General features: G+C 36.3%; 1 pseudogene; it reads left to right on the forward strand.

The window, feature by feature from the left end:
• The first annotated feature begins 249 nt into the window (after window positions 1-249).
• Window positions 250-1,101, forward strand: LOC125825069 (uncharacterized; annotated as a pseudogene).
• The last annotated feature ends 10,784 nt before the right edge of the window (window positions 1,102-11,885 follow it).

Raw genomic sequence — 11,885 nt, forward strand, 5'->3', positions numbered from 1 at the left:
CAATGGATAAACGAGGGTCTTTACAAGCATCATGCAAAAAAGTAAAGTCGTTCAACTATTATTAGTATTTCTTCTTGTTGTCCACTAAATAATTATTTATAATGATTACACAATTGCAGAAGAGACAAGGACGATCACTACTTAGCCAATTGCTCGAATCTTGAGTTCAACAACTTGATTTTGTAGCTGCATTTCCAAAGAAGAAGGACTGGTTCTACATAATGTCTCAACCCAATAAGTGTTAGACTGATGAGGTAAGTCCATGCTCACTTTTATCTTTTGATTAAGACATGAATAAATACAAATAAATTGATACAGAAATACACTTGTTGATGCATCTGTGCAGCATGTGAATGTCATTTTATACTATTTGCGGAAGAAGTCGAAGCAACAGAGTCATTCTAAATATCGATATACTACTACTAATTGTTTTTTTCAAAACATACATTGACAATGCTAGTGTTGTTCCTGAATATGAGAATAAAATCATTGGCACTATCAAAGGGTTTGGTATACCTGGTGGACTGCCTTGGCACCTCACAGCTGAGGTTAATGTCCCTGTAAATTGTAATGGGGAGTTTCATTGGGTCTTGTCAGTCGTTGTATTGAAGGAACGGTGCATAAAGGTGTATGATTCGATGTCCTCAACTAGGACTAACAGAAAATTGTGCTCCGAGATTCAAAAGTTGTCTACATTGTTGCCAAAGTACCTTGAATCCTACAAATTTTTTGATCAAAAAGATTGAACCAACTGGTCAGTTCTTGAATCTTACCAAGGAAAGAACAAATATCACTCATTCGAAGTCATACATGTTACTGATATTGCCCAACAAGAAAGCAATAGTCTGTAAGTTTCACATTATTTTTTTTGTCTTACCACTATTGAAATGTAATGTTATTATATTTTCTAATTGATGATATACCATGCAGAGATTGTGGACTTTTTGTTGCTGCATACGCTGAGTTTTTGAGTGATGGACTACAAGTACCATCTTATGGAATTAGTTCTGAAACCCTTCGCATGAGTATGCTTCACTCCTATGGAATTATGAGATTTTAAAGGCTCGGAGTGGCTATGTTAGTAACAATGAAGACCCATAGAGGCCTAGACCTAAAAATACAAAGTTCGATGAAAATGTTGTGATTACCACTGTCACGACCCGAGAGTACCCCCTAGTCGTAACATGACGTATTCGACCCCGAAGGGGTCTTATACGAGCCACATAGTCATTCATTGCATTCAATAATGAAAATAGTGCGGAATAATAAAAAAAAAACTTATTTACATCCACACATTTAAACTTCATTAAAACAACTTTAAAAACACACAACGGAAGTCTAAGTCTCACATGGCCATCTTAGACACAATCACAAAACATAAGTAGGGACACGGCCCTTTTACAATCAAAAGAAGTCTATTAAGTCTATTACAAGGACCTTATCATAAAATTAGAATATAAAAGTCTTGTCCTCGACATATGAGGACATACCACAAGATCTTGGAAGAACTTCAAGTTCCAAGCTTACTATAGAACCCGCTCACTTTCCGGAACCTACACTAGTAGAAAATAGAGAAATATGGAATTAGCACAATTAAGTACTAAGTATGATGACCATGCAAAACATGCTTTAAAAGGGACATTTTGGCTAGAAACCATGCATTATGCCACTTTTTGAAGTATCATGAATAGTTGCATAAAAGACATACAAGACAAGCATAAACATCAAGTAAGTCATAATATCACCTTTAAACAATATCAACATGAAAACCTTTACCTTGGACCTTCACCTCAAGAACCCTTATGCTATACCTTGTGCAATGTATGGATGCGTCCCATACCACCATCCATACTAAGGCACCACATTTAGGTCACTTAAAGTAACTTATCATTCCTTTCTTTCACCTTTGCACAATATTCATACATAAGAGGTATATCATCACTTAAGACATGACAAGGGAAAATAACTCGTAATATAACCAAGTATAGCATGCATCTCATATTAAGCATTTGAGAGCCAACATTCTTTAATAACCTATTTAGGCCACAATTGTATCACATACATTAGGATTTAGAGAAACTCACTATGATCCTCTCCAAGCCTACTCGTGCAATGTATAGGTAGCATCTCATACTACTACCTACACTTTGTAGAACCTATCAAGAAACCATAATGAAATCTCGCATGATGGGAAGTAAGCGTTTAACCGACATAGACCATGAGAGCTTGTCATGGAATCCGGTGTCATAAGTCCCCACACCTAAAGAGGTGGTCTACTTGCCTAAGGAAGACCGGTATATAGCTTAATGGATTCCACTAGCTACCTATGCGGGCACATAGTTTATGGGATAAGGTAGACGATCATTGAAACTCATGCCTAACTATTGGGGGAGTTTCCATCTAACCAAATCCACTCGGTGCTTAGCCAACATTCCATAGAATAGTTCGTTACCTTGACATTATCACATATGAGAGGTGCCATTGGCCTACCAACTCCAAATTACATTCATTAACACGTGAAAGGGTGCTTTAAGCCTACCGTTTCAAGGTTCATTTAGGAAAGCTCATTAACTCCTCTTGAAAGGGTGTCATGGGCCTACCGGTTCAAGTCTCATCATTAACCTTCATGGAAATGTCCATAGGCCTACCGATTCCAAGGTTCATTATAAGCTCGTGTGGAAGGGTGCCACTAGCCTACCGATCCGAGGATTCAACAATCAACAATATAATCATTTATACAAGAAAATGATGCATAAGCCCTACAATTCAAGGTATACTTTATATTGAAGAATCCTTCATATTCTATCATCAACATTCATGAGTGTCAAATTGAGAAATAATCTTTCAATAGCAACACATTTACGTTCATAACATGATCACATTATCTTCATTGAATTCTCATTCATATAATGTCATGATAACACTCTAATTTCTCATACTATGCCTTTAAGGCCATGGTCACAATACATTCCATAATTAAACACCTCCACCATAAGTGGATCAAACCAAGCAAGAACATTTTTATCCATAATATGAGATTAAGCCAACTTACCATCCTCCAAAGCCATAATAACCATTACTCAATTCCCAACAATTCTATCACCACAAGGTGATTCACCCATAATTTGCCCATAAGGCCACAATCCTCAATTCATCCATATACCAACAATTCATCATAAATAGATATACAAAACCATATAAATCAACAATACAATCCGATCTAAACACAATTTCATCAACATTAAATCATAGGCATTAAACCCACTTCATAAGCAAATTCGAGGCTTTTAATGAAAACATGGGTTCTTGAAGAAGTTTCATATAAAATCATCTTAAAATCATAAATACAACTTCAATTCACCAATATAATGACTTTGAAAACATTTTACCCATGAACCCATACCTAGAATGGAAAATAGAAGTTTTGTTCTTTGAAGACTTTTGAAACCCTTTTTAATGGACTCCTTGAAGGAAAGATAATCAAGGATCAAGGGTCACCATACCTTTGCTATGATCTCCCACGAAATTTGATGAAGAAAGCCTTGAATCCAAAGCCCTAGCTCCCACTTCTTCTTCTTCTTAATGGAGGATTGTAGAGAGGGAAATGTTTTAGGGATGGGAATTGAACAATGGTATCTAGGAAATAATATATGTCTTTGGTAGAATGGTCCAACACTTAGAAAAAAAATGAGGCGGGTGAACAGTAACCACGTCTACTGGAAATTGCCTTTTCCTGCCGAACAATTTTACGAAAATGGGCATAACTTCTTCGTCCGAACTCCGAATGAGATGAAACGAAGTGCGTTAGGTAGCTAACTCAAAGGGCTTTCCATGGATATATTATTGGCCACCCAAATAATTTGTGTGCTAGGAGATATGACCCTCCAAAGTAGACCCTCGAAAAAGGCTTCACTTGGAAATTTCGGATTTTGATACGGTTGCTCTAAAATTTGGGTTAGACCCATTTCCCACTCAATTTGACCCCCTAAACAAGAATATGAAGTCGGATTTCGAAAAACGAAACGAATCTTTTTATATACAGCGAAACAAGTTTCCGGTAACTTCTGAAGCACATTTTTAAGAACTTTTTGGGTCAAATTCAAATATAATCATTTCATTAAGTTCTCGACTCCAAACTCACATGTGAGGCTCTAGTTTCACTAGTTTATTTTTTTGGGTTGTTACATTATTCCCCACTTAGGAACATTCGTCCTCGAATGACACTTTAAACACATTAAGGGAAAAACAACTCAAGATAGCAGCCCAACAATCAACATGTAAACATAAATGCATAAACATAGGAGGAAACGTCAACTCCACATCAAGAGGCTCGAACAAACTTCATACCAATCAATCAAGTAGGAACTACATCCACAACTTATTGTGCATCAAAACTTCCCCTTTATCATTTTTTTTTTCATTGGAGAAACTTCATCCTCCAATTACATCATGCTCACTACAAAACATTAAGCTCATTATGCAATTTTCTCATAAAAGTACAATTATGCAACATTTAAGCATGTTCAACATTTATCCTCATGAAGCATATAGACAACTCAACTAAATGCACATCAATATGAGGAACACATTTATGAAAACTCATTTTATCATTTAACAAGAATTCAAATAGGACATGCATAACATAAGGAGACCATGGAAACTCATTTTCACCCAAGACTCCAAAACATAAAACAAGCTACTAGGAACTCTTGGTCTCAAGCTTGAATAAGAATAGAAGGAATGAGATAAGGATATCAACACTCTCAACAACCTTGCTATTCAACATAGCATCCCCCCAAACCCAACTAAGGCAAACATGAGAAACAACAACATAGAAACCTCATCAAGACATTCATGACCATAAGGAACTAAAACTTACCGGCGCCTTTTCTCGAATTAGCTTCCTTGTCCTTGCTAGCTTGGAGAGCATAGAAACGACCATAATTTGGAGGAATAGGAACCGTTCCATCTTTAGAAGCTTGTTTTGCCTCTCTTCCTCTAGCCGTAAGAGTAGGACAATCTTTCACCTTGTGATCATTCTTTCCACAACCATAACACCCATTAGTACCGGCTAGGCACTTCCCATAGTGCCTCTTGCCACAAGTGATGCAAGTAGGTTTAGAAAATTGAGATTCACCATTTTTTTCTTGGTTAACCTTAGGAGCACTTGAAGAATCTTGGTCTTGAGCCCTCTTCTTGAACCTAGGTTGACTTTGCTCATCGGATCTACCCTTCTTCACATTCCTATTCATCCTCTTGAGTTTGGACTCCTCAATGGATTGAACATACACTATGAGCCTAGAAATGTTCATGTCATTATGGAGCATTGCCGTATGACACTCTTCCTTGACTAGGTCGGATACACCGGTCACAAACCTACTCATCTCATCCCTAGGGTTTGACACCAAAGATGGAGCATACTTAGACAATTGGGTAAACCTCAAGGAGTACTCTTGCACACTCGCATTGCCTTGTCTAAGGTTGATAAACTCCTCAACCTTACACTCCCTCTTCTCACGGGGAAAATACCTACCAAGGAAAGCTTCCTTAAACTCCTCCCATTCTATAGGATCCGCTCCCACCGGCCTATTAGCCTTCCATTGAGTGAACCAAATTTGGGCAACATCTTTCAATTGATAGGAGGCAAGCTCCGCCTTTTCTTTTGAAGTCACCCCCATAGCACTCACTACCTTATACACTTCATCCAAAAATTCTTGGGGATCCTCTCCCACCTTAGAACCTAGAAACACAGGAGGATTCATCCTCACAAAGTCTCTCAAATTAGAAGCCATAGTACCCTCATTAGCATTCACCCTAGGCCCCATATCTCTAGTCGCTTGAGCCGCCATGGCTCGGGCCAAGATTAAGAAAGCCGACCTAATCTCTTCATTGGTCATATCCGGGGGAACCACCGGAACCTCATTCTCTTGCTCACCTATAAGAACTTGATTGCATTGCACACCTTGACCATTTTGCACAACTTGGGGAGGAACTCCCTCATCACCTAACTCCCCTTCCGCTCTCATTTGGTTAGCCCTCGTATTCATATCCTATAAACACAAGAGAAGGATTAAAAAAAAAAAGGACACTTATAAACCAAACTCTAAGGCACGACTTCAAGGATAATGAAAGAAGTGTAACTTCTACCGTCCTATAGCCTCTCGCTCATAGATGTGTCGCGACTCACATCGATAAACAAGACTCTACTAGATGTGGCTTGTGAGACTTTGATCCTAAAAACCATTCCCAAAATCTTATGCTCTGATACCATGTTTGTCACGATCCGAGAGTACCCCCTAGTCGTAACATGGCGTATTCGACCCCGAATGGGTCTTATACGAGCCACATAGTCATTCATTGCATTCAATAATGAAAATAGTGCGGAATAATAAAAAAAAACTTATTTACATCCACACATTTAAACTTCATTAAAACAACTTTAAAAACACACAGCGGAAGTCTAAGTCTCACATGGCCATCTTAGACACAATCACAAAACATAAGTAGGGACACGGCCCTTTACAATCAAAAGAAGTCTATTAAGTCTATTACAAGAACCTTATCATAAAATTAGAATAGAAAAGTCTTGTCCTCGACATATGAGGACATACCACAAGATCTTGGAAGAACTTCAAGTTCCAAGCTTACTATAGAACCCGCTCACTTTCCGGAACCTACTCTAGTAGAAAATAGAGAAATATGGAATTAGCACAATTAAGTACTAAGTATGATGACCATGCAAACACATGCTTTAAAAGGGACATTTTGGCTAGAAACCATGCATTATGCCACTTTTTGAAGTATCATGAATAGTTGCATAAAAGACATACAAGACAAGCATAAACATCAAGTAAGTCATAATATCACCTTTAAACAATATCAACATGAAAACCTTTACCTTGGACCTTCACCTCAAGCAACCCTTATGCTATACCTCGTGCAATGTATGGATGACATCCCATACCACCATCCATACTAAGGCACCACATTTAGGTCACTTAAAGTAACTTATCATTCCTTTCTTTCACCTTTGCACAATATTCATACATAAGAGGTATATCATTAATTAAGACATGGCAAGGGAAAATAACTCATAATATAACTCAAGCATAGCATGCATCCTATATTAAGCATTTGAGAGCCAACATTCTTTAATAACCTTATTTAGGCCACAATTGTATCACATACATTAGGATTTAGAGAAACTCACTATGACCCTCTCCAAGCCTACTCGTGCAATGTATAGGTAGCATCTCATACTACTACCTACACTTTGTAGAACCTATCAAGAAACCATAATGAAATCTCGCATGATGGGAAGTAAGCGTTTAACCGACATAGACCATGAGAGCTTGTCATGGAATCCGGTGTCATAAGTCCCCACACCATAAAGAGGTGGTCTACTTGCCTAAGGAAAACCGGTATATAGCTTAATGGATCCACTAGCTACCTATGTGGGCACATAGTTTATGGGATAAGGTAGACGATCATTGAAACTCATGCCTAACTATTGGGGGAGTTTCCTTCTAACCAAATCCACTCGGTGCTTAGCCAACATTCTCATAGAATAGTTCGTTACCTTGACATTATCACATATGAGAGGTGCCATTGGCCTACCAACTCCAAATTACATTTATTAACACGTGAAAGGGTGCTTTAAGCCTACCGTTTCAAGGTTCATTTAGGAAAGCTCATTAACTCCTCTTGAAAGGGTGTCATGGGCCTACCGGTTCAAGTCTCATCATTAACCTTCATGGAAATGTGCCATAGGCCTACCGATTCCAAGGTTCATTATAAGCTCGTGTGGAAGGGTGCCACTAGCCTACCGATCCGAGGATTCAACAATCAACAATATAATCATTTATACAAGAAAATGATGCATAAGCCCTATCAATTCAAGGTATACTTTATATTGAAGAATCCTTCATATTCTATCATCAACATTCATGAGTGTCAAATTGAGAAATAATCTTTCAATAGCAACACATTTACGTTCATAACATGATCACATTATCTTCATTGAATTCTCATTCATATAATGTCATGATAACACTCCAATTTCTCATACTATGCCTTTAAGGCCATGGTCACAATACATTCCATAATTAAACACCTCCACCATAAGTGGATCAAACCAAGCAAGAACGATTTTTATCCATAATATGAGATTAAGCCAACTTACCATCCTCCAAAGCCATAATAACCATTACTCAATTCCCAACAATTCTATCACCACAAGGTGATTCACCCATAATTTGCCCATAAGGCCACAATCCTCAATTCATCCATATACCAACAATTCATCATAAATAGATATACAAAACCATATAAATCAACAATACAATCCGATCTAAACACAATTTCATCAACATTAAATCATAGGCATTAAACCCACTTCATAAGCAAATTCGAGGCTTTTAATGAAAACATGGGTTCTTGAAGAAGTTTCATATAAAATCATCTTAAAATCATAAATACAACTTCAATTCACCAATATAATGACTTTGAAAACATTTTACCCATGAACCCATACCTAGAATGGAAAATAGAAGTTTTGTTCTTTGAAGACTTTTGAAACCCTTTTTAATGGACTCCTTGAAGGAAAGATAATCAAGGATCAAGGGTCACCATACCTTTGCTATGATCTCCCACGAAATTTGATGAAGAAAGCCTTGAATCCAAAGCCCTAGCTCCCACTTCTTCTTCTTCTTCTTAATGGAGGATTGTAGAGAGGGAAATGTTTTAGGGATGGGAATTGAACTAATGGTATCTAGGAAATAATATATGTACTTTGGTAGAATGGTCCAACACTTAGAAAAAAAATGAGGCGGGTGAACAGTAACCACGCCTACTGGAAATTGCCTTTTCCTGCCGAACAGATTTTACGAAAATGGGCATAACTTCTTCGTCCAACTCCGAATGAGATGAAAGAAGTGCGTTAGGTAGCTAACTCAAAGGGCTTTCCATGGATATATTATTGGCCACCCAAATAATTTGTGTGCTAGGAGATATGACCCTCCAAAGTAGACCCTCGAAAAAGGCTTCACTTGGAAATTTCGGATTTTGATACGGTTGCTCTAAAATTTGGGTTAGACCCATTTCCCACTCAATTTGACCCCCTAAACAAGAATATGAAGTCGGATTTTGAAAAACGAAACGGATCTTTTTATATACAGCTAAACAAGTTTCCGGTAACTTTCGAAGCACATTTTTAAGAACTTTTTGGGTCAAATTCAAATATAATCATTTCATTAAGTTCTTGACTCCAAACTCACATGTGAGGCTCTAGTTTCACTCTATCATTTTCCGGGTCGTTACAACCACCATTGATTAGATTGATGGTTATGTATACCATTGTGAATTACCTTTTTGTTGATAAATTGTATAAAATAATTGGTGAAGTGATCATTTTTGCTGATAATATTAATATTAATAATAATAATTATTATTTTTATTTTGTTGGAACAAATGTCAATTATGATGGAAAGGAAGAAATGTGGTGTCTGTGGCAACATATATAACCTCTGTTGTAAAAAACACCACAAAATTATCTGCATGTGCCCCAACAGAAAGGATATATGTGGCAACATATGTCACAGAAAGAAGATATGTGGTAACATATGTCACATAAAGGAGATATGTGGCAATATTATATTGTCACCAATTGTTCATTTTTGCTGATAATATTAATATTAATGATTGTTAATTTTATTTTTATCTTGTTGGAACAAATGTTTATATGATGGAAAGGAAGAAATGTGGTGTCTGTGACAAGATATATAACCTCTGTTGTAAAAAAACACCACAAAATTATTTGCATGTGCCCCAATAGAAAGGATATATGTGGCAACATATGTCACACTTTGAATTGTCAAAATTCAAAAAAATAAAAATTAAAAAGGTTTAAAACAATCGTCCCTTCATTTTTCCCTCTCTCCTCTCCTCTATAAAAGGTCGTTTCATATTCCAAATTTAATTTATTTTTACTAATTTCCATTTTCTTTTCTCTTCTTTCTTTTCTCTCGTTCCATTATTCCTTCACAGATCAAGGTTGTTGTTTTAATATTTTCTACAACATCAGTGGTAATCTGTTGCGATCCTCTTCTACAACAAGGCGTTGTTACCCTTATCATTTCTAGTTTATCTTCATAACTTCTCAGGTAAAATTTAATTAGGGTTTTGAAATACTTACTGGTATTAAATCAGGACGCTTTTAGTGGTTTTATCACTTATTTGTTTGTAGGATGGTTGGGTTGTTATTCCTTTTGAAATATTATATGATTTCAAAAAGCTTAATTTTTAGTTGGTTGGTTAGGGTTTAGGGAGGGTTTTGTTGTTTGTTGGTTGGTTCATGTGTGGTATTGAATCGTATTTGTTGTTTGTGTTGTGTGTTGTTGTGTTTGGCTGTTGTTATTTTTGTTAAGAAATATTTGATTTTTGTGGTTGCAGATACAAATATAATGTCTCATGTCAAAAGAAAAATTGTATTAACAAATGAAACAACTGACACAAAGATCTCAAAGAGGCCTAGGACTAAAACTTGTAGGAAGAAGAATGAAAATCCGACTACCACTCTTTTAGAAGAACTTGCATCTGAAGCAATTTCTTCTTCTCAAGTAGAACCAAAAAATTTTCAAAAAGAATATGAAGAAAGAGAAGAAGAAAAAAATGAAGTTGATGATGATGGAGAAAGAGCAGAAGAAGTTGAGGAAGAAGAAGGAAAAAAGAAGTTGAGGAAGAAGAGGGAAATAAAAAAGAAGTTGAGGAAGATAAAGGAAAACAAAAAGAAGTTGAGGAAGAAGGAAAAAATAAAGAAGTAGTTGAGGAAGAAGGAAAAAATAAAGAAGTAGTTGAGGAAGAAGAAGAAAAAATAAATGAAGTTGATGAAGATAAAGGAAAACAAAAAGAAGTTGAGGAAGAAGAAGGAAACAAAAATGAAGTTGAGGAAAAAGAACAAGAAAAAAATAAAGTTGAGGATGATGATGGGATCAAAACTGTGATAGCATTTCATGTTCATTTCCAGCCTAATGCTACTGGTGATAGCATTTTAAGGTCAGCAATGGGAAAATCTTTCGACTCATTCAGGACCATACTCAAGGCAAATGGTTTGAAAGATTTTTTTAGAAATAATTGTTTTGGTCAATATCTTGATTTGCTAGAAAATAATAATGCACATTTTTTAAATGACTATGGTCTATGAACTTCTCAAAAGAAGGATGAGGTGTTGATTAATTATTGTGGCATGCCACTCTTCTTTGGCAAAAGAGAGTTTTCCATGGTTACAGGGTTAAAATGTCATTCTCCTTCTGAGAAAATCCCTGAATTCACAGTAAAAAAAACAACCATGGAGACGAAAGAAAGGAGAAGCACAAACAAGTAAGGAGCAGTCAACTGAAGAGCAGGAATTGGTGTCCTTTGTTGGCACAAGTTTCAATAATCCCCATTTGATATTTTTGTTGATTGGCAAGGATACACCAAAGAAGTACAAGGAGTCATTGTGCTTACTTTGATTTGTACATAATGTACTTTTGATCAAAGATGTCAACAACAACATTGCCCTTAAATTGGTGAAGTTCTCTGAAGATATTGAGGCTTTCAACAACTACAACTACAAATTAACTGTCGACTACTTGTTGAGACCTTTATCTCCAAAGATCAATAACTTATTTGACTTTTCATGGGCTTTCATGGTAAACATAATTGTTCTTAATCTTTTTATATTTTATTAAATAATTCAACATTTGATTTGTGACATGTTTTCCTTTTTTATAGGCTTGGGCATTTGAAGTCATTCCTCATTTGAGGCATCAAGTAACTGCAGAAGAAGAGATTTCATCTCCAAGGATATTGAGATGGTTGAGAGCAAAAACAAAAATTGTCAAAAA

The sequence above is a fragment of the Solanum verrucosum genome, unplaced genomic scaffold (genome assembly GCF_900185275.1).
Source record: "Solanum verrucosum unplaced genomic scaffold, falcon-dt-bn FXZP01000069.1, whole genome shotgun sequence".
NCBI classification, from domain to species: Eukaryota; Viridiplantae; Streptophyta; class Magnoliopsida; order Solanales; family Solanaceae; genus Solanum; species Solanum verrucosum.